We start from the raw sequence: 24,120 nt of genomic DNA on the forward strand, positions 1-24,120 counted from the left end.
AAGACTAAAACTGCAAGGGACCGCGAACGATAATGCTGCTATTCGTAGGATCTACTGAGAGATCTGATCAGCAATAAAATGAAATAACAAACAGCTGCAAGCAAGGCTGATCATACTACGTGAAAATAGGCTTTGCGAGACAACACCACGACTGGAACCGATACAGCAGGATTGCAACCGCGGACAGCTGTTTCGTTATAGTTTTCAGGCTTTTTTGTCTTGAACGGGGAATATATTTCACCCCTTTTTGTCTTAAACGGGGTATCTTTACATGGACCAATGTCGAACAGGATAGGCTTATATGCCTGCAGAGGAGTAAATTTATACAAACTTAGCCACAAATCAAATTTCCACAAATTATTCATCCGTACTTACGTTGATTTCGGCATTGATACTTAGCTCAATTCGCGATTACAACAAAACCAGTGAGGTACTTGTTTATGTCTAAGACGGGGTATCAAAAATTGACATTCTGTGTTAAACAGGGTAGGAAAATCAGAGGTTCGTGTCTTAAACAGGCCGGGCCAGGGTTTAGGAGGCCGGGCCGTACCTCCCTACCCGAGGTCATGTCAAGTGCCCCCTCCCCCCGGAATCGGATCAGTGGACCTCTCTGACAGTGATTTTGCTTATCATTGGCGTGCGGTCAGCTCGCAGGATTGTTTTTTTTCCAACTGATGCTAAGATTTTTTGGACCAACTTTCGAGCAACTTTTATTATCAGAAGCAACTTTTTTGGATTTTTGCAGCAATTTTTGAGCAACTTTTTGAGAAATTACGGGCAACTTTTTGGGAAATCTCGAGCAACTTGTGGAAAGCTCCACTGTCGGGTGTGTTCCGGAAAAAGAGAAAAACAAACAAACAAACGCTGAAGACAAAAATATTATAATAAACAACATTTACATTTCACTGGTTCTCTCTAGTTTATTGCAAAACGTTTTATCACACATTTACAACGTACAAAGCTCAAAGTCTTGTTTTTCGTCCATTGCAGCTGAATGCACAAAATACTGAACAGACAAAAACGTAACTCAAGACCATTTTACTGTATTAAACAGTTTACAAATAGTCCGTCATAAAATTGAGCAATTGTATGTATTCAATGTATAAAAAGACATTCAAAATTAAGCTCGACACTTCGATTAAGTCACTTTTTCATTTGACTGAATAATGTATCAGTCAATTCCAAGCGAGATCATCCCCCCTTGGCAACCCCCGGGCATTTAACCGCTACTGAGGCCCAGTTGGTGGAGAATTTGATTAAACAGAAGCCCGGATGGTCGGGTATTTGACAGTTGACAAAATGTGTTATTATAAACTATAAAACTCTAGCGGTGTTCAAGCCCGTGAAGTAAGTATTTTGTTACGTTAATGTAAAGAAGTTTCAACGTACCAGTTTACCTAATAGGGCATGAGTGTCCGTATAGACCTCGTGTTAACGAGAAAACCCAACTCACAATGACATTTCAACCTCGACCGGTGGGGAATTTCACCGTGCGTTTGGCCCACAAAGTGAGGAATTTGATCAGACATTTTGAAAAAAGTCAAATGCCCGGAGGTTGCCCAAGGGGGTCATGATCTCGCTTGGAATTAACTGAAAAAAAAAAACAGAATATACAATTAAAGAAATAGTCATTCAGTTTGCAGCGTCCATCCTAACATGCTTCCATAAGACTGATAATGTCGTCCACGAGATCAAAAGGTTCGGTGGGGGGCAAGTAGCGCTTTACGGGAAATCCTCGATGATCCACTAGAAACTTCTCAAAGTTCCACGAGATGTCGTTACTCCTCACAGGGGACCACAGGATCGTAGTTTCCCATGATGGAGTGATGACCCCACCAGGGAGGAGACAGCGTGACTACAAAGTGTAAATTGAGCATACCTTGTTAGTGGATAGCCTCCTACGCAGACGTTCTTTGGACTCGTCACGCGTTCCTCCCCTACGGAGGAACGCGTGACGACGGGAAGGAACGCGTGACGAGTCCAAAGAACGTCTGCGTAGGAGGTTGGTTAGTGGATTGATTGAATACATTCGAAGTTGCGTCTTGACTGATAACCCCACCAGGGAGGAGAAAGCGTGACTACAAAAAGTAAATTGAGCATACAGTGTAAGTGGACTGACCGGTTAGCTCAGTTGGTAGAGCGCCGTACTGTCGTGCGGGAGATCTCGGGTTCGACTTCCAGACCGGAAACGTTCCCGGTGTTGTGGTCTGTTCTATATTCTATGGTCTGGTCTGGTCTGTTCTATATTCTATGGGTTAGGTGGTGGGGTGAGATCATACACATGGACGGATAGCGGCTGCGAAAGGCGCCTGATATGCTGATGTCCTGTCTCATCCCATAAATTCTAATTGTGAAGCGCATTGAGCTTTGTAAATGCGCTATATAGGCACCTATATCGTTCATTCATTCAATATAGCAGTACGGCTTTTAGCGAGCGCTTTCTTTCAGGGTGTCCTCTAAATTGAATAAACCATATTCGTATTCTCGGTATTGGACTGGAACTACATTGTAGCTTGCAATGGAGGCTAATGCGGGGGAAATATTATTATTAGAGAAAACCTCATTTGCATTTGAAAGAATTCACCGCATTAGCCTCCATCGCAAGCTAGTTCCAGTCCAATACCAAGAAAACGACTATGGTCTATTGTTGACTATGTGTCGATCACTCCGACGCGCGTTTTTCAGCAATCACATCGGCAAGTACAGAGTACTTTTTGGGAATCGGATATTCAGATGGTGACCTCTGTGTTTGTGCGTGGGTCTAAGCTGGCCAGCATCACTTATCACTCATGTGCTTATTTTGGAGGACGCTTCAAAATTATTAATTCCACATATCGATTATCAGATCGTAATGTCTTTTGTCACTCATCAATATTGCGTAATAGCTATATGATCTCATTTCATGTTCAGCACGTGATTTATATATAGTACGCTCAGTAGGCGTATTGAACAACATTTCTGGGGAACGTGTTCTTTGCATATTGTTTGTACAATTCCTTTTTTTGCGCGTATATCTAACATTGTTCCCTTTTTAAAGCGATCTTTCGATTGTCGTAAGCATTTGTGTAGAGGGGATATAGTTCCAGCCCCACAAGGTCTCACTGTCACGTTTAAGTGGTCTAAAACTAATCAAGCGCTAGCGGGTCACTCCGGCGGGTCACGTCGTTTGCTTTTGCCCATTCGCCCTTGTGCCCCGTAAAGATGTTTCATCGTATGTGTGTTCATATTCTGGCGTCACCCACGTCTCCTGCATTTGTCCTCCCGGTAACCCTCCTAGAAGGGTCAAAAGATCGCCCTCCTTTACATATGTGTAGGGTTATCCCTAGGGCTCGCCAAAAAAAATCAAATCCACAGAAACCTGAACCCGTTAAATTCGCACTGCGTCTTGTACTCTTTGATACATTAAAGAAGCAGTTCAACGGCCGCAGGCGCCCATGTCCATAGCCTGTGTACAGCCGTCCCGCTCCCCTCAAAAAAAATCGCAATTTTTTTTAGGGGAGCGGGACGGCTGTACACAGGCTACCATGTCCACTTCTTCGTCTTTTTTAGACGAAGAGTCTGATCGATTGGCCACCTTTTTTTCGTTTTGTTTTAATCAAGTACGCCTCCGTCTGCCGAACCTTCGTTTTGGTCAAGACTTTCGCCAATTAATTGGACATCAGTAGGAGAATATTGTATTGCAGCAGCCAAACTGTTGCCCTGTCTGTCGTTCTGACTTCAGTATCGTCCCGGCTTGGATTTGCCTATTTTGCCGGCATAGTTCTCCGAAATAATTCTCCAGGTTTATAACTGTGCGAAGCCATGTTTGCAGTAAACGGGAATGTGACAGTAATCTGATCGCCCTAAACTTAACCCTCCTAGGTGGGTAACTCTATCTTAAATTAAAATTTAATATAAATAAACAAAAAGTTGACCCTCCTAGAAGGGTAACCCTAGCAAGCAGATAGGGTTACCCTCCTCCTAGGGTAACCCTACCTCGCATGCAAACGAAACCGGGAAAACAATAGAGGAGGGTTACCCTCCTAAAAGAGTAACCCTTCTAGAAGGGTTACCCTCCTTCCATGTAAACAGGCCCTTACAAATAGTACGCTCAGTAGGCGTATTGAACATTATTTCAGTATTGATTTTCTGGGGAACGTGTTCTATGCATTTTATTTGTACAATTTCCTTTACCCATCCCTCCCATCCATATGGTGGGCAGAGAGCTTTATTTCTTAAGGGTTTTATCGGGTTTTTTTTGGGGGGGTACTATTGTGAAATAAATCTCTCTTTACAAACAAATGGTGTGTTCTATTTTGTCACTTGTCAGTTCGTATAGATATCTCGGGGGAATTAAGAATAAAAGAATCTACAATTGAATCCACACTGTGTATTGTGCTTGCGGCAACCACAAGAACAAGGATCAAAATTTGTCCTTCATGCGTGATTGCGTGATTGCGTGCTTGCGTCGCTAGTGAAAACCAGGCTTTAATTACAATATTTAAATATTTAAAAAGCGCTCATTTGTTTGGGATAGAATGTACAAATGGAGGTTTTACGAAAAATCTTTTTCCCGTTCCTAACTCGCGCTTCTCCTTAGGTCTTGTGATTAGTCACGCGCAATACTCACTCTCTTCGCGCTCCTCCCTAACGGATAGATTTCAGCCATTAGAGAGCTTATGTTACTACAGTAGCAAAAAAATAAACATACATGATCCTAAATGACGCTAGGAAATAACCCAAATTACCTTCAAGAAAGTGTAGATTTGATCTTCGTTCTTGCCATTGACTTGGATCTTCTGAAAGAGCGGAAAATTCGGCTCAAATCCATTGCCCGGCCTGACGCATTTCAATCCATTCAAGATCTCTCGAGCATTCGCTCCGGGCTCCTGATACATAAACTGATTGCATGGAAACGCCAACACGGAGAATCCACACTTGTACTTGCCGGTGGAAAACTCTCTCATTAGTGCATTCAGATGAGGGTACTGTACAGCGTACCCTCAGTAGGTCGCCACGTTTAGCACAAGGCTAACGTTGCCGCGATACTTGCTCAACGAAACTGCCGTTCCATTCAGAAACTTTGTGGGGAAGTCGTACAAGGAATGACTGACATCTCGAATACAATTCGTCCACGTTTCTTTGCTTGCCTCGGCTGCATAACCAGCAAAGAGGTACAAAAGAAAAGCGAACACAGGAGGGCGGGCTATCGCGACTTGCGTCGTGATATGAACTCAAATGCTCGCAATGTGTTACGCAACTTATAAACTATCCTGACTCATGCGCACTGTGAAATACGGTGTACGATGATCGATGAGTATCAAAAACTACATGAAATCTGGAAAAACACGAAAAAATCTTGAAAAACGCGAAAAATCTTGAAAAACGCAAGAAAACTGGAAAAACCAAAACAAATCTTGAAAACGCCAAAAAAAACTTGAAAATCACCTGAAAATCTTGATAAAAATGCTGAAAGCTTGAAAATTATCATGAAAAGGTCATATGAGATATTGATCTCACGTGACACGACGTGCTTGTTGAATACATGCATGTCTGTTTGACCAAACACGACTCCCGTTGGTCGGTTAAAGTTAACCTACAGTCTGTTTAATTAAGGATTTTTCATTCTCTAGATCACTAGAGCTGTTTCTGTAAAAATATTAATGTCAGTTTGTTTGCTAGTTCTGTGGCATAAGAGTCGTTTGTCACTCCTATAAAATAATATTGTTGTCTCACCCTGTAACGTGTATCGGATCCCCCGGGGGGAAGGGTACTCCCTTATAAGGGCTTAACGGGGACGTGCGGCCAGATGGGGTATAGTTTTCAGGCTTTTTTGTCTTGAACGGGGAATATATTTCACCCCTTTTTGTCTTAAACGGGGTATCTTTACATGGACCAATGTCGAACAGGATAGGCTTATATGCCTGCAGAGGAGTAAATTTATACAAACTTAGCCTTAAGCCAAATTTCCACAAATTCTTCAGTACTTACGTTGATTTCGGCATTGATACTTAGCTTAATTCGCGATTACAGCAAAGCCAGTGAGGTACTTGTTTATGTCTTAGACGGGGTATCAAAAATTGACATTACAGGGTAGGAAAATTAGAGGTTCGAGTCTTAAACAGGGTCAGGGTTTAGGAGGCCGGGCCGTACCTCCTTACCCGAGGTTATGTCAAGTGCCCCCTCCCGGGATCGGATCAGTGGACCTCTCTGACAGTGATTTTGTCTATCATTGGCGTGCGGTCAGCTCGCAGGATTGTTTTTTTTTTCCCACTGATGCTAAGATCTTAGATCCGAGTCCTTTCAAGGGTACTACAGTCTCAAAGGCTTGTGAGTTATTTCAGCCCATCATCGTTATGGCATCCTGGAGACTTTAAATGCAGCTGATAAAACTGAAATAAAATTAATTTGTTGGATACAAGTAACGCAACGAAACGAATAAAAAATAATGGAGGCAGTTAGTTGAGTTCCAAAACGCAAATTTCAACCAATACTTTTACCGAAACAGCTCAAAGGAAGTTGTGTTTGGCTTAACAGACAGGTATTCAACAAACACTTGGTGTCACTTGTAATCAATATCTCATATGACCTTTAATTTATCTTCAAGCTTTTTCGCGTTTTTCGAGATTTTTCGCGTTTTTCAAGATTTTTTCGCGTTTTTCAAGATTTTTTCGCGTTTTTCAAGACTTTTTCGTGTTTCTCAAGATTTTTAACTTTTTTCAAGATTTATTCGTGTTTTTCAAAATTTTTGTGTTTTTCAAGATTTCTTGCGTTTTTTTTTTCAAGATTTCGTGTCACTTTTCAAGATTTTATGTATTTTTTCAATATTTCATGTAACTTTTCAAGATTTTATGTATTTTTCAAGATTTCATGTAACTTTTAAAGATTTTAACGCATGATACTCATCGTACACCGTAGTGAAAGTTGTTATCTTAACCCAAGATATCGTCTTTTTACTCAACCCACCGCGCATGAGGACGTGTTCTTTCGAGCTCCGCAACTAAGGTTTACTACAGTGAGTCAGACTCCGCAGGATCCAGGTACGAGTGTCACCAACCGAGCCAGGGCCCTCAGCGCCTATGACGGCCGCACCAGCAACGACAAAAGCCGCCGCGCGGACTGTGGTCACTACCGCGCCAAGCCCGACTACAGCTTCAACAGCCTCGGCCGCGGTCCCCTCAACCACTCCAGTGAGCCACCTTTCGTAGTTTGTAAGAACATATGGCCATCTCGCCCATATCTATGCTGCCCTCCGCCTCACCGTAGCGCGGTTCCTTGCCTTTACCCACCCCTGCTTCTGGAGGGGGGGGGGAGGAGGAATTGCCCTCTGGGCGCCTGTTCGTTCAATCTATTTAGACCGTTCGTGTCGGAGTTTCCTCTCGGTTTAGGAACGCTACTAGGGGTGTTTCTTTTGGTTGCGTGCAGCCAGGCCTCGCTGCATGGCCTGAGTCTATCTGCGCGTTTCTCATACCTCAGCCATGTGGGTTACAGGACATCACGGTTTAGTTTGAGGGGGGAGGTACCGAATAGGGAGGGGGGAGAAATGGCCAAAAAAACTAGGGAGAAGGGGGAAATTTTGGCAAAAACTAGGGAGGAGGGAGAAATTTTGGCTAAAAAAAATAGGGAGGAGGGAGAAATTGGCACAAAAAAGTAGGGAGGAGGGAGAAATTGGCGCAAAAAGCAGGGAGGAGGGAGTGTACTCTCCTGTCCCTCCCCCCTCTAGTTTCATATCGCTGTCCTCCGCGCTTTGACTCAGCTTCGCGCGATGTGTTTTACTTACCCAAACTACAGCCTTGGTTTTCGGGTTTTTCGGCTCTGTTCACTCAGTACTAGTTAGCATGCCTTAATCAGTTCCCAGCACTGATAATTCGCGCTATGCGATATGCCTAAATATCGTGTTGCCGATACATTAATAGTATTGGGCTACTAGATAACCACCAGGTGTGATGACCGGCTGTGATCATGATATGCCATTACACAAACACGAACGGGCGTAGTTACAGGTTTCGCGGATAGTAATGTTTTCTTCTGTGATTTTATGTGCAAACCAACACAGAAAACTGGTGGGGATTTTTACGTGGAGCGGTGTCATTGTGTTTATCAACAAAAATCTGGCGTGCAAATTGTGTAGTTGACATTGTATTGGGTAACTACATGCCACCGCTTGAGATGACGTGCCCTGATAGGCGATCAACACTGTCATTGAAAGATGCGACCAACACCGGAAACTGGCGGGTGTCCCGGGGCGGCAAATTATCGAGCTATGGCCTTGTGTGACCAACACAGAAAACTGGCGTGAGTTATTATGTACTGACAGTTAGTGTGGTCGAACTGTGCGACCCTCACAGAAAACTGGCGGGAGTAGAAATGTTGGGATGGCTACGCTATCCTTTGATCGACAGATGTGTGCTGGTTTAGCGTGATAAAGTTTAGAATTAGGTACGCCCCTGATAAGAAGCAATTTTCTGTTTAATAGCGAGTGACGTGTCCAATAAGGTAGGTTGGAAAACATGGAATACGGACAATGTCGCCCAGATTCTAAGATTGTGTTTGCCTGATCGTAGTTTAGCTCCTGCAACCCGGCATTTTTAACCTAGTGGTTATTTCGGGTTGTCAGAACCCCTTATCACTAGCAATATATTTTTTAAATAATAATAATTTTGTAATTGCGGGCCCAAGAGAGGCCCGCAACCCTAATCTTGACAGTGACCAGCGGATTGCGTATTACGCGTGCGCGCCACGTTTATAAAGGCTATCTGCAAACCGGAAGTTGAAAATTTTGTTCTTCCACTAAGAAAGATCGGAATGCAAAAAATGTGTCAATCACGACAGTTTGTCGTAACACCGGAAGAGAAAAATCTTGTCTCCAAGAGCGATAAGAATGCGAAAAATGAGGCTTCTGTCGGAAGATTGCAGACATTACGTTTTGCAGACGTTGTTTTTTAGGTGTTGCTTTTGAGAAGATCGATCTGCTGTGATTGTATCACAGATAACTTACGGCAAAGCGAATGATTCCAACAACGGTTATTCTCGAGAAATTGCTTTTAACACTGACAACAAAGCGTGTTTGCCGACGGAGGAAAATCACATCTCAATTCACACCGCGTGCTCGACTACACTTCGCAAAACTGTCAATCAAAAAAACAACTATGATTGGTTCGCGGCAATAGGAAACGATAAAAAAACATTCGTGACTTAAGCGTGACGCGTTACTCGACCTTACTCGGAATAATTTTCTTTTGTCCAGTGATTTATCGACACTGTCTGAAAAATTTAATATCGATCAACTTTGGCTTATTCACCATTGAAACTAAACAAACTTGTCAACATATGATTGGTAATATCAAACACCGCAAAAAATCATCATAATTTCGCACACATTGAGATACTGTTATTCTCGGTGGACAGACTCCCAATAAACAACCGCAGTTTATAAAAGAAATCTCAATTACCACAGTTATGCCAACTTCTGGAAAACTTCCCAAAAACTTCGACTTGAAGTAATTTTCCAAACTAACAAAAAAACACTTCCCTCCCAGTACCTTGTCTTAACTGCATCGAGGCCCGCACTTTCTAACCTGTGGTTACCACTAGTTTAATGATAAGGAAATAAAGAGGATGTTGTTGTTGTTGTTGTTGTCGTCTATGCTTTGATTCTTCACTTGTTCTAAATAATCAGATCTACTAACATCTGTTTTAAATATAGAGTAGAAGCATAACTTCTTATTAGATCGGATTAACTCCAGTTGATGGCTTTTTAAGCTGGTTGTGTTGTGAAGTGGCATTTCATTTTTAATTTTGTAAATTATGTTTGATTGTTGGTATATTATTGCGGGCTACCACATTAGGTGCTCTTTTATTGAGGCCAAGAAAGCATTTGTAAAATTGTGTATGTTGTCTTTCTACTGGGTCTTTTTCAAGCATTTTTTATAGGGTGACTAGGATGGGGTCACACTTTTCCGGGATTTTGAGAGCAAGAAAATTCTGGCAAGTTGTTATGAATAAACGGAGGGATTCGCCGAAAAAAATTTTTACCCTATTTATTGCTGTTGTTTGATATTTGACAAACGGCTTCCAGAAAGTGACTAAGTTGGGGTCGTGAAAATTACATTTACCCAAACGTTATTGCCCATCGGAACAGGACTATGATGGGGTAGGGGTTCTGAGAGGCCAGCGGCACATACCCAACAAAGATTGACCCAAGTACCCCTCCCCCGGTTTTTCCCATATTTTGAAGTTGATATTTTCGTAAGCTCCCCAAATTTCGGAACCGTATAAAAGGATGGGAAGAAATAAAGTATCAAATAGTTTATTACACGTATTGATGGGTAGTTTATTAAAGTCAAGGTAACGTTTCGAAGCAAATATCGATCTTCTGGCTTTTTCAACCAGAACTTTTTTGGAATTAGCAAAACTTCCATTTGTGTTAAAGGTAATGCCAAGATAACTGTATTGTGAGTTTTTATCAATTGGAATTCCATTTTAAAAGAAAGAGAACTTATCACGTGTTGATTTCCGGTTTTGTTTTTGAAAAATTAATGTTTTTGTCTTTTTAAGATTAATTTTTAGCAACCATTTCTCGCTATAATTGTGGAGGATGTTTAGTTGCTTTTCAAGACCAGCGGCACTTCTTGATATCAATATTAGATCATCTGCATAGAATAAACAGTTAACAGGGAGTCCGTTTGGTAAAGTAATCGAATCTGTGTCACGTGAAAATTCTAGCAAGTGTGGAAATTCATCTAGATATAAATTGAACAATAAAGGGGAAAGGATACACCCTTGTCGCACACCTCTGTTGTAATCGAAGAAGGAACTTCTCATGTTACCATTTTTGACAGCACATTTAGTCTTTGAATACATATCAGAAATTAAATGATAAAATTGTCCACCTATGTTTTTGGACAATAATTTGTGTAGCAAACCATCATGTCAAATAGAATCAAAGGCTTTTTGAAAATCTACAAAGCAGCAGAATAATTTTCCCTTGTTTGAACTAGTCATATACACAGAAGAGGGCAGGTGAGTCGATTTTATTAGATCTTTCTCCCCTATTTTGAATTATTTTTTACGATCGTTATATTAACATACAAACTCTTATAATAACGTTATTACGCAATGTCATATGTTGACGGCTCCTTTAGGAGCTTGGGCTACCTGTTTAAAAAGCTACTCATATATCGAGCTTGGGCTACCTGTGGTGTTACGTAACTGAAGTACGGAAAACTGCAATCTCGTTCCTAGAGTCCACGTGAACTGTCGATTGTCTGTCCTAACGTGCGCGTGCGCGTCAGTTCATCTTTCGTCCTCGCGCTCGCTTTCCTCCTCGCGCGCGAGCGAGAGAGACTTCCGCGTTGAGAAAAAGCGTACGCGGACCTCGCGCGTCCTTCTCCTCGAATATCGAAAGACCGCGAGTACAAATTTTTATTGGAAATATTTTACCCAATATTTACGCAAATATTTTAACAAAACTCACTAGTCACGTTTCGCTTGCAGCTATTTTCAAGCATCACGGCCAATTTTTACCCTTATCACGCGCCTTGCATAAACCCTTTGCATGTAGACTGTTCACAGACAGGCCCCTATTTTCCCGTGAAGTCATAGAGATTGATCCGTACCCACGGTTTTTTTGCACTCTAACCAGTTTTCGCGCGCGTTCAGTAACCATGATGGCGGCCCGTCGAACTCAACGATCGATCTCTACAACTTCACGGAAAAATAGGCAGGCCCAGCCAGGGGGGGGGGGGGGGGGTAGTGGGATACCAATATACCCCAATTTTTTGCCCCTGGGATACCAATATACCCAAAAACTGCAAAAACGTTGATACCAAATATACCTAAAATTATTACCTAAAAGCTATGTTCGATAACAAAGGCTGGTGTAACTAGGGGACGGACCATTATTTGTTTGGAGAGGAGGGATCCAATTTTTTTCATGTGTCGTTGTCTGTGTAAACAATTTTTTTCGGGCTGTGACTTCCTGCAGACAATTTTTTCTTTGGTGTCCAGATAGTGGCCTTGGTTGGTTATTTATGTATAGAACTTAAAACAAAACATGTCCTTTTCCTATTTTCAATTTTTGCAGTGAACAGCAACTGCATGAACTACTTAAGTTGAACTTTTTTTCTACTACGTGTTTCGTGTGATGAGCGCAAACCTCATTTGAGCAGGGAGTTTTACAAACAACAGGAGCCCATGACCTCCTGACAAACAAGTAATTCAGGGTTTTCAATGATATTTTATAAGTAGCTTCCAATTGGGAATAGGTTGTGACCATAGAAGGGGCCGTGAGGCCCCTTTTCTTAGGGGGGTCTTGGGGCATTCTCCCCCAGAAAATTTTGAAATCTAGAAGATCGGAAATGCAATTCCAGCATTCTGGGCATCAAAAAGAGTGCTGTTGATGATATATCATGATGCATAAATGGCTGACTATCTATTGTCATCAAACGATCTATTTTCTGCTTCTCATGTCTGCAACAATTTATTTGAGCCTTTTTAGGGTTACAAAATTATGGTCCGTCCCTAATTAGCAGCTTTGACAAAGTCAAAACCACCATTCATGACCACTCGCAGCATGCGCTCGCATGCGGATTTAGTGAAGCAAGAACTGCAGATCTTTCTTCATGCTTTTAAAAGCTACACAAGCACTGAGGATAAGACACTTTAAAAAAGAAAAAACTAAAACTCCAACATTATGCTTATATACAGAATAGGGGTATCAAATGGTCTTTGCGAGCATTTGCGAGCATGCGAGCAAAGCGTTTTTCTTTGCGAGCACGAGCACTGACAAAAGTTAGCCTTGCGAGCAACGAGCACTTTTCAAAAAGTTACACCACTGAAAACCGAGCATGCGAGCACTTGTAAAAATGTGTGAGCACAAGCAATCGAGCACCCACTAAAATTTTGCGAGCATTGCGAGCACTGCGGCATTTTGAGGGACCATTCATGACCCCTCAGAATACTGATCAAAAATTCAGGAAAACAAAATACTTAATACCCTTATTTCGGCAAAAAGATACTGAATACCTTGCTTAAAAACACCCAAGATACCGTATACCCAAAACCCCTGGCCGGGCCTGAATAGGAGACTGTTGAACCGTTTGCTTTGCATTCTACTCTCTTTATTCTTGTTTTGCACTTCGTTGACAGTGTTTATTTTTAGCTAAGCATTTTGTTTGTTTTTATTAGCGAAAGAACCGATCACGCGATCACACGATATTCCCGCCATTTTTGGGCTTAGCAGCCAAATAAAAGGAACAGGGATGCTCGTCCCTAGATTTGAATTAAATTACCCCTAAAGGCGACCAATCTAGGCGTGACTTGTGTAACTGAAGCTTTCTTTGACATTAAAAAATGCTATTTTTCATGCCTGATCGGCGTCTAAACATATTAGCACTCAGCGGAAGGCATTTCGCCCTGTTGCTCAAAATGGTCACACAATATCATATCAACCATCAAGTTCCAGGTCAGGTTGTTCCATTAGGATGGATGTCCAGCGACGGGACAAATGGTTATCCAGTGGATAGAGTATCCACTGGGAAGTATTTTATCTCGTGGATATCTGGTAAAAACCACCGCAGCTGCCTATCTGCTGCAGTGCATCTCAAACGACAAATGAAACCTCTACATGAAATTCTCTGATTTATACTTCGACAAACCACCATCCCAGTGTGGCTCAGGTCTGCTTATTTTTCCTTTTACTTTTTCAAAACTGCCAAAAAACAAAGAAAACTTTCTAAAACCTTGGCAATTCAGATACAGTGAGTTCGTTAACCGAATTCAGTAAGTGTAGCTTTAATATATCATCTGGTTGCCTAGTAGACAACGAACACGCGAAGTGAGGAAAGGAAAGAAATTTAGATCGCTAGGAACAAGGCGGAGTGTTTTTTTCCTTTTCATTCCGTTTAATTATCCCCTTATCCTCTTCGATTCGATCACCCATGGCACGCTCTCTTAATTGCATGTAGTGCTGACAGTCTTGGGTGGAAGTGACCCTGTAAAACGCTGTAACTTTGCACAGCAAAACTACTGGACTACGAGCGGTCTCATAAGTTCTTTTTATATCAATGGCAGTTTTTTTGCCCTCGCGTAGGATCGAAGGAAAAAAGACCTGACGACGGCTCGAAGTTTACATGACTATGCCCTTGTTAAGGCTTCTTGAAGTGTTCGGTTTATTTGTTTCTTTTCTCCTATAAAATGCCAAATACTCAAGCCTAATCCTCACTGAAAGCTTTCAAGTAATCTACAGCCCACATTTTTACACAGCTGGAATAGTTGGAAAACATCTAAAATCAGAGCTAAATAATCCAGTTATGATGTACCTTTTGATGCCTCAGTGAAACTTATCTGAGCAATCTATAGCTAAGTTGTCAGGTCATACGTAGGACAAAAGACTGAATGTTTACATCTCAGAAGAAACTACAACAAACGAAATTAGAAATGGAGTAGTTTAAGAGTCATAAACCCATTACTTTACTAAGCTAGCCCTTCCTACTTTTTTCTTTTCTCCGTGCGCCTGGCGTTCACTTGATCTCTAAAACCGATTCCACGCTTGCTAAAAACATAAAAACAAAACAAAACAAAAATAGCTGAAGGTACCCTGGCTTAAGATTTCTGTTTCTTGCGTTCAAGTAGATTTGAAGTGAAATCAAGCTATGCGTGTGGTGTAGACGGAAATAGCTTTGCATAGAATACCAAGGCTTGGACTTCTGGTTTTCAAGTCAGACTTCAAAAACCTGCAAGATAGATGTACTGCATAGTGGCGCACTGTGCAGATGTTATCATTGAATAATAAAATCTTTAAGCACAAGAGAACGTGAAATTTATGGGTTGAAGTAATACATCATAATATCGTAAATAACTACAATTAACAACCTAAAAGTCGATCGATTAGAGCGTTGCAGGCTTGGCGCTTCTCCAATCGGTTCACTGGTCTTCCATATGGCGATTCTCAACTGTTGTCTTGTCACGTTGTAAGCAAACCGTGTGTGTGCCTGCCAATCACATCAATCTCTGTTCTGCTTGTTTCAGGAGATCTGAGCAGCGCAATTTGACCAGCTTGAACTTGCAGCTGGCGAGAAGTGGCCGGGCGGTATCCGGAGGGAGGCGGATGGGATTGAGAATAGACTGCCAGCAGTATCTTTTGCGTTCAAGTCCGTGGACGCTTCTTTGCCAGTCGTATATCGTGCTCGCGCGCTTTCGCGTTTTCAGCAAACGAGAGACGGCTCGCGGTGTAGGTTAGCAAGGGTTGTTATCAGGATTTGGGGGCTTTTTAGGTTTATGCTTGATTTTATCTGAATTTTGCGTTACTCTTTTAGTAAACAAAGTTAAAGGTAAAGTCTGTCTGAGCCAAGTGGCCCATATAGCTGGAGCTCAGTCCCAGTTTCTGTAGCATTAAGCGACTATAAGTATTGCTACTCCCCCCTGGATGGGATGCTAGTCCATCACATGGTTACCCACCAACAATAAATTCGCCGGTACCCATTTAAACGCCTGGGTGGAGAGAGGCACTATGAGAGTAAAGTGTCTTGCCCAAGAACACAACGCAGCGCCCCGGCCAGGGCTCGAACCCGGACCGTTCGTCTCGGAGTTGAGCGCGCTAACGATTAGGCCACCGTGCCTTCCACGTGCCCTCTCATCCCAGAAGACTATAAAAACGTTGAGTATACTGGCGGATGTATTCCAGAAAAAGAGAGGAACGAACAAAAAAACACGCTGAAGACAAAAATATAATAGTAAATAACATCTACATTTCACTGGTTCTTTCTAGTTTATTGCAAAACTTTTTATCACACATTTACAACGTACAAAGCTCAAAGTCTTGTTTTTCGTCCATTGCAGCAGAATGCACAAAATACTGAACAGACAAAAACGTAACTCAAGACCATTTTACTGTATTAAACAGTTTACAAATAGTCCGTCATAAAATTGAGCAATTGTATGTATTCAATGTATAAAAAGACATTCAAAATTAAGCTCGACACTTCGATTAAGTCACTTTTTCATTTGACTGAATAATGTATCAGTCAATTTCAAGCGAGATCATCCCCCCTTGGCAACCCCCGGGCATTTAACCGCTACTGAGGCCCAGTTGGTGGAGAATTTGATTAAACAGAAGGCCGGATGGTCGGGTATTTGACAGTTGACAAAATGTGTTATTATAAACTATAAAACTCTAGCGGTGTTCAAGCCCGTGAAGTAAGTATTTTGTTACGTTAATGTAAAGAAGTTTCAACGTACCAGTTTACCTAATAGGGCATGAGTGTCCGTTTAGACCTCGTGTTAACGAGAAAACCCAACTCACAATGACATTTCAACCTCGACCGGTGGGGAATGTCACCGTGCGTTTGGCCCACAAAGTGGGGAATTTGATCAGACATTTTGAAAAAAGTCAAATGCCCGGGGGTTGCCCAAGGGGGTCATGATCTCGCTTGAAATTAACTGAAAAAAAAAAAAACAGAATATACAATTAAAGAAATAATCATTCAGTTTGCAGCGTCCATCCTAACATGCTTCCATAAGACTGGTAATGTCGTCCACGAGATCAAAAGGTTCGGTGGGGGGCAAGTAGCGCTTTACGGGAAATCCTCGATGATCCACTAGAAACTTCTCAAAGTTCCACGAGATGTCGTTACTCCTCACAGGGGACCACAGGATCGTAGTTTCCCATGATGGAGTGATGACCCCACCAGGGAGGGGACAGCGTGACTGCAAAGTGTAAAATGAGCATACCTTGTTAGTGGATAGCCTCCTCAAGTACGCAGACGTTCTTTGGACTCGTCACGCGTTCCTCCCCCACGGAGGAACGCGTGACGAGTCCAAAGCTGGTTAGTGGATTGATTGAATACATTCGAAATTGCGTCTTGACTGATAATCCCACCAGGGAGGAGAAAGCGTGACTACAAAAAGTAAATTGAGCATGCAGTGTTAGTGGACTGACCGGTTAGCTCAATTGACTCAATTGGTAGAGCGCCGGACTGTCGTGCGGGAGGTCTCGGGTTCGAGTCCCAGACCGGACCAACACTCTGGGGGTTAAAATAATTGAGGAGAACGTGCTGCCTTTGTAATTACATCTGTAAATGGTTAGACGTTCTAGTCTTCTCGGATAAGGACGATAAACCGTAGGCCCCATCTCCTGCATCTTCAGTGTTATAATCAGCAGGGGACGTAAAAGAACCCACACACTCATCGTAAAGAGTAGGGCACAAAGTTCCCGGTGTTGTGGTCTGTTCTATATTCTATGGGTTAGGTGGTGGGGTGAGATCATACACATGGACGGATAGCGGCTGCCAAAGGCGCCCGATATGCTGATGTCCTGTCTCATCCCATAAGTTCTAATTGTAAAGCGCATTGAGCTTTGTAAATGCGCTGTATATACTAGTTATGCAACGCTTTCTAGTGGTATACTATGGAATATCTCACGAGTCACTTGTATTTTCTCGGTAAACACAAGAGCCTTTAGGCGAGTGTGTATACGAAGAAAATACAAGTGACAAGTGGGATATTTATAGTATATCACGAGAACGTGTTGTGTAACTATTTTATACCATGCTATAGAAAATACGCTTACTAAATTTCATCGATAACAACATCGCAACGCACGATGGGAAGGTTGGGTTGAATACCGTCGAATAAACAACGGCTTTCCTGTATTCTGATTGGCTGTATTTTCTATGGCATGGTATAAAGGCACATATATCCCGGCATATATCATTCATTCATTCGGTATAGCAGTACGGCTTTTAGCGAGCGCTTTCTTTCAGGGTGTCCTCTAAATTGAATAAACCATTCTCGTATTCTCGGTATTGGACTGGAACTACATTGTAGCTTGCAATGGAGGCTAATGCGGGGGAAATATCATTGGTAAAAACTTCATTTGCATTTGAAAGAATTCCCCGCATAAGCCTCCATCGCAAGCTAGTTCCAGTCCAATACCGAGAAAACGACAATGGTCTATTGTTGACTATGTGTCGATCACTCCGACGCGCGTTTTTCAGCAATCACATCGGCAAGTACAGAGTACTTTTTGGGAATCGGATATTCAGATGGTGACCTCTGTGTTTGTGCGTGGGTCTAAGCTGGCCAGCATCACTTATCACTCATGTGCTTATTTTGGAGGACGCTTCAAAATTATTAATTCCACATATCGTTTATCAGCTCGTAATGTCTTTTGTCACTCATCAACATTGCGTAATAGCTATATGATCTCATTGCATGTTCAGCGCGTGATTTACATATGGTACGCTCAGTAGTACAATTTCCTTTTTTGCGCGTATATCTAACATTGTTCCCTTTTTAAAGCGATCTTTCGATTGTCGTAAGCATTTGTGTAAAGGGGATATGGTTCCAGCACCACAAGGTCTCACTGTCACGTTTTAACTGGTCTAAAACTAATCAAGCCGGTTCACGTCGTTTGCTTTTGCCCATTCGCCCTTGTGCCCCGTAAAGATGTTTCATCGTATGTGTGTTCATATTCCGGCGTCACCCACGTCTCCTGCATTTGTCCTCCCGGTAACCCTGTTAGAAGGGTCAAAAGATCGCCCTCCTTTACATATGTGTAGGGTTATCCCTAGGGCTCGCCAAAAAAAATCCACAGAAACCTGAACCCGTTAAATTCGCACTGCGTCTTGTACTCTTTGATACATTTAAGAAGCAGTTCAACGGCCTCAGGCGCCCATGTCCATAGCCTGTGTACAGCCGTCCCGCTCCCCTCAAAAAAAATCGCAATATTTTTTAGGGGAGCGGGACGGCTGTACACAGGCTACCATGTCCACTTCTTTGCTTTTTTTAGACAAAGAATCTGATCGATTGGCCACTTTTTTCGTTTTGTTTTAATCAAGTACGCCTCCGTCTGCCGAACCTTCGTTTTAGTCAAGACTTTCGCCCCCCCCGGGGGGGGGGTACTCCCTATAATGGCCTATACGGGGAGGCTCCGCCCGAAAGGGGTACCTTTAAAAGGCTTCAGGTATATAAAAGGGTAGGGATTTCACGAGTTTAAGTATATGAAAGGGTATGGAAATGTTCATTTGGCTATTTAAAAGGGCCTTTTATTAAAATATTTCGAACAGACGCAATTTATGGCTGTATTATTTTAATTTATTAAGCGCTACATAAAAATGATAAGAAAACGTCCTATTTTAAGTACACGCCATGTCTCTTAGGTATATGAAAGGGGTACCTTTTTTCAGTTTAGGTATACGAAAGGGGTACAATTTCTGTCAAAAATGGTATATTAAAGGGTAAAGGGTTAGAACTTGGTGCGGAGCCTCCCCGTATAAATCTTTTTTGAGTACCCCCCCCTCCCCCCGGGCTTTCGCCAATTAATTGGACATCAGCAGGAGAACATTCTTTTGCAGCAGCCAAACTGTTGCCCTGTCTGTCGTTCTGACTTCAGTATCGTCCCGGCTTGGATTTGCCGCTTTTGCCAGCATAGTTCTCCGAAATAATTCTCCGAGTTTATAACTGTGCGAAGCCATGTTTGTAGTAAACGGGAACGTGACAGTAATCTGATCGCCCTAAACTTAATCCTCCTAGGTGGGTAACCTAACCTTAAATTAAAATTTAATATAAATAAACAAAAAGTTGATCCTCCTAGAAGGGTACCCTAGCAAGCAGATAGGGTTACCCTCCTCCTAGGGTAACCATACCTCGCGTGTAAACGAAATCGGGAAAACAATAGAGGAGGGTTACCCTCCTAAAAGGGTAATCCTTCTAGAAGGGTTACCCTCCTTCCATGTAAACAGGCCCTTAACCCTTACATATAGTACGCTCAGTAGGCGTATTGAATATTATTTCAGTATTGATTTCTGGGGAACGTGTTCCTTGCATTTTATTTGTACAATTTCCTTTACCCATCCCTCCCACCCATATGGTGGGCAGAGAGCTTTATTTCTTTAGGGTTTTATCGGGTTTTTGTACTATTGTGAAATAAATCTCTCTTTACAAACAAATGGTGTGTTCTATTTTGTCACTTGTCAGTTCGTATAGATATCTCGGGGGAATTAAGAATAAAAGAATCTACAATTGAATCCACACTGTGTATTGTATAATTAGGGCCGAATCGCACTAGCGGACAAGTTTTAAATGTCATAACATTTTTTACAAAAAAAAATTGTCGCGACAAGTCAGAGACATTTAGAAGAAAACAAAAGGTATAATTATTAGTACAATAGCTCTGCACGTGCTTCTGCCATCCCTGTACATTTCTCAGCACGGCCGTCTTGGGCATTTAAAGTACGCGTTCTCGTGCAGTAGAATAATGAGTCGTCTCAAGATAACTTTTTCTTTTCTCATTCTAACATTTGGCCGAAACACTTCACTTATAAATATGCTTTGCCTCTCGTGAAAAGATTTTGCGGCTGGATTACGATAGTGAGAGCCACATCACGGTGCATACTATCCCAACAACTTTTGAGTGCGTGTTGTTTTTCGGTGCAATTTGGGCCAAACACAATAGCCAATCAACAACGTATTGTTATCTAGCATTACGAGGGGCATGGGAATGCGACTTGTCATGAAAAGTCCTGCCTTGAGCCTGGGCGCTTTCCATTCGACCAAAAATTCCGGAAATGTCGGAACAAGGACGAATGGTACAGAAATTTCCTGGGAAAGTTTCCAGAAAATCCGGAAAGTGTTGACTTTCCGAAATGCGAACCATTCAACCGAAAACCCCGGAAATTCCAGAAGCAAAATCAAATGGAACTGAAAGTTCCCGGAAATTGTTTTCGAAAATTTGGGTCTACCTTGCGAGGTTGTCCTCTTTTCCGGAAATTTTGGAAAAAGCTACCATTTTACACTCAGCCTATGTTCCTTCGGCAGAAAATTTAGCGATTTGTGCGGCTGAAAGCAGTTACCGTGTGTTAAGGAAGCATTCTTGCCACTCCAAACAAAAAAATTCAGGTGAACTCGGTTGTTTTTCGTTGATGTTTTGCAGGCAGCAGCAAAGAAATGTACAAATATTTATAACGCGCGTGTAGGCTTCGCCATTGTTTTGCTCATTAAACTTTTTGGGTTGGCGACGTTTTCGTTGCTTTTAGTGTGCCTTTTTAAAGGTCCCTGTATTTGTGGCCACGATGTCATTCATGGCGTTTATTTTCAGTGCTCGGAATGCTTTTTATTTGCAAAAATATCGAACTATATGTGCAGGAAACCGGCCACAAAGCATTAATTTAATGCACCGTAGACGCACAACCTGATCATATGCAAATTTTGTTTTGCCTTCCGTGCAGTCAACCGGAAAAGTTGGAAAATGCTGTTCCATTTGCCACTGGAATTTTCCGGAAACTCAAACCAGAATTTTTGGTCGAATGGAAAGCGCCCAGGACTTCGGCCCCTTTGATGATTTGTCCGTTTTGACAAAATTTGCCTTTGTCCAACAAGTCGTTCGCACTTGTTTTTGCAATTGTTTGACAACATCTATCGCGCGTGCAACGCGGACCAATCATAAGACAACTGCTTCTTTGTTTTCCTGAAATGTTGGACAAGTTCTTGGTCTCAAAAAACGCACTCGCACTTGTTTTCTGTGACAAGTGACACGTTAATGATGAAATCAATCAATTGTTACAAAATTTGTCCGCTAGTGCGATTCGGCCCTTATAGTATTTCACTTTCGTTTATTTGAATGGGTGGTTCGATCTTTCATGATATCATTACCTCGGCCCTCGGCTCACTAGCGACGCAAGCACAAGCACAGGCGCAACAATAACAGCTCTTATTTCACCGTGAAAACGGCTTCGACTTAAGCAAAAGCACGAGTGCATTGCAGTTATATGCTTGTGCTTGCGGCAACCACAAGAACAAGGATCAAAATTTGTCCTTCATGCGTGATTGCGCTTATGCTTGCCCTTGTGCTTGCGTCGCTAGTGAAAACCAGGCTTTAATTACAATATTTAAATATTTAAAAAGCGCTCATTTGTTTGGGATAGAATGTACAAATGGAGGTTTTACGAAACATCCTTCTCCCGTACCTAACTCGCGCTTCTCCTTACGTCTCGTGATAAGTCACGCGCAATACTCACTCGCTTCGCGCTCCCCCCTAACGGATAGATTTCAGCCATTAGAGAGCTATATTACTACAGTAGCAAAAAAAATAAACATACATGATCCTAAATGACGCTAGGAAATAACCCAAATTACCTTCAAGAAAGTGTAGATTTGATCTTCGTCCTTGCCATTGACTTGGATCTTCTGAAAGAGCGGAAAATTCGGCTCAAATCCATTGCCCGGCCTGACGCATTTCAATCCATTCAAGATCTCTTTTGCATTCGCTCCGGGCTCCTGGTACATGAACTGATTGCATGGAAACGCCAACACGGAGAATCCACACTTGTACTTGCCGGTGGAAAACTCTTTCATTAGTGCATTCAGATGAGGGTACTGTACAGCGTATCCTCAGTAGGTCGCCACGTTTAGCACAAGGCTAACTTCGCCGCGGTACTTGCTCAACGAAACTGCCGTTCCATTCAGAAACTTTGTAGGGAAGTCGTACAAGGAATGACTGACATCTCGAGTACAATTCGTCCACGTTTCTTTGCTTGCCTCGGCTGCATAACCAGCAGAGAGGTACAAAAGGAAAGCGAACACAGGAGAGCGGGCCATCGCGACTTGCGTCGCGATATGAATTCAAATGCTCGCAATGTGTTACCACATATAGCCCAAGCTCGATATATGAGTAGCTTTTTAATGATGACCTTTGCATTGTTACGTAATTCGAGCGATCTGCATATTTATAAGGATTTGTATGGGGAAATAAATAAAACCGAAAAGAACGAAAAAATAACCGTTGACTGGAATTACAATAAAAACTGCTCACCTTAACTCTTTTGTTGCTCCGTTTGTGTACTGTGTGTGTTTTTTTAGCCGATTTAGAGCGATTTAGTGCAGTTTTAGTTTCAACGGTTGTCCTCTCTTTATATCAGATATATCCTATAGTCTCTATATATCCTATAGAGAGTCGAAACTAAAATTTAGAACCTAAAAGTCGGTCGGCTGGTGCGTTGCAGGCTTGAAGATCCCCTCCTCTATCTCACTCGGTCTTTTGTATGGCGTCTCGGAGCTGTTTACTATTCGCTCTTGACAAGATGTCAGCCAACCTGTGTGTGTGTGCTTCCCAATCAAATCTCTGCAGGTTTCAGGACATCTGCGCACCTTTATATTTGACCAGCTTGAACTTGGTGCTTGGTGCATGGGACATGAAACAGGAAAAGACGTTTGTGAAGTTTGTTTATCGTAGTTTATTAAAATTCCGATGTTATCAGGGAATTATTTATCAGTGTTATGCGAGGAATCTTCAGCTTTAATTGCAGTAGTATCAGCAGTTTGTGCAGTGTGATTGATACATAGCGTGTGGCACAGACCCCAAGTGCTCATTTCCTTGTGGTATTTGTGAAGGAGGCTGATACCTCTTCGCAACTTGTATTATCGGCAAACTGTGTTTGCTTTCTTGCTGTCAGAACGGAGATTTTGGGTGAGGAGAGAGTGTTAAAAAATAAGTTATTGGATTCAATTAGAAATATCCGAAAAATCTAATTATCACAATGAGCTTATTTGAAGATAATCTAAAGTGCATTTTCCGAATATAAGTGAGCAGAATTCGAAATCAATGAAGCAGACAGCTCTACATTCAAAGCGATGTAAACAAGACGGCGTTTGACCTCTCTGCTTTATCATGCATGTAAATGCAAACTAGTTTGCATCAAAACAGCATGATTAACAAAACAAAAGCAGTGAGGTCTGTATCAAAACAAGGACACCTCCAGCCTCACTTCCATTTGTCCCATGCTCAAGTCATGTTCAAAAATTTCTTCTTCATTATTTATCACCGAGCTCAAAATTTACCATCTCCCGTTTATTAAACAAGTCAATAATAAATAATAAAGAGACGATTCCTAGAACGGGGTATGATATTTTGAATACACAAAAGTTTCAACGGGGTATCATTTTGAATGTAAATTCTTTATAAAATAGTGTTAATTTAGAGTCCCGGCCGGCACATACCCAATTAAACATTCCGCTATTAAAGCGACAAACAAAACGAGCTCTATAGATTCCAGAAGCACTTGAATTGAAAACCTTCACTGGATTAATAAAAAAAATATCCAAAAAAGTAAAGGATTCGGATATACCGTGAGGTCACGACATGCT

At 42.0% G+C, this 24,120-nt stretch overlaps 1 long non-coding RNA gene and 2 pseudogenes across 3 annotated transcripts in view; all 3 read right to left on the reverse strand.

The window, feature by feature from the left end:
• LOC144652686 (uncharacterized) overlaps window positions 1-24,120 on the reverse strand; it is a 207,603-nt gene that overhangs the window by 40,252 nt on the left and 143,231 nt on the right. The window lies entirely within an intron of this gene.
• LOC144647933 (glutathione peroxidase-like) lies at window positions 865-7,459 on the reverse strand (annotated as a pseudogene). The gene is made up of 4 exons (XR_013569650.1): window positions 7,451-7,459; window positions 5,840-5,903; window positions 4,728-5,212; window positions 865-1,855 (listed from the first exon to the last, which is right to left on the reverse strand). The product of XR_013569650.1 is annotated as a glutathione peroxidase-like (transcript).
• LOC144650314 (glutathione peroxidase-like) lies at window positions 15,730-22,652 on the reverse strand (annotated as a pseudogene). The gene is made up of 2 exons (XR_013570094.1): window positions 22,114-22,652; window positions 15,730-16,686 (listed from the first exon to the last, which is right to left on the reverse strand). The product of XR_013570094.1 is annotated as a glutathione peroxidase-like (transcript).

The sequence above is a fragment of the Oculina patagonica genome, chromosome 4, assembly GCF_052425735.1.
Source record: "Oculina patagonica isolate OP01 chromosome 4, crgOcupat, whole genome shotgun sequence".
Lineage (NCBI taxonomy): Eukaryota > Metazoa > Cnidaria > Anthozoa > Scleractinia > Oculinidae > Oculina > Oculina patagonica.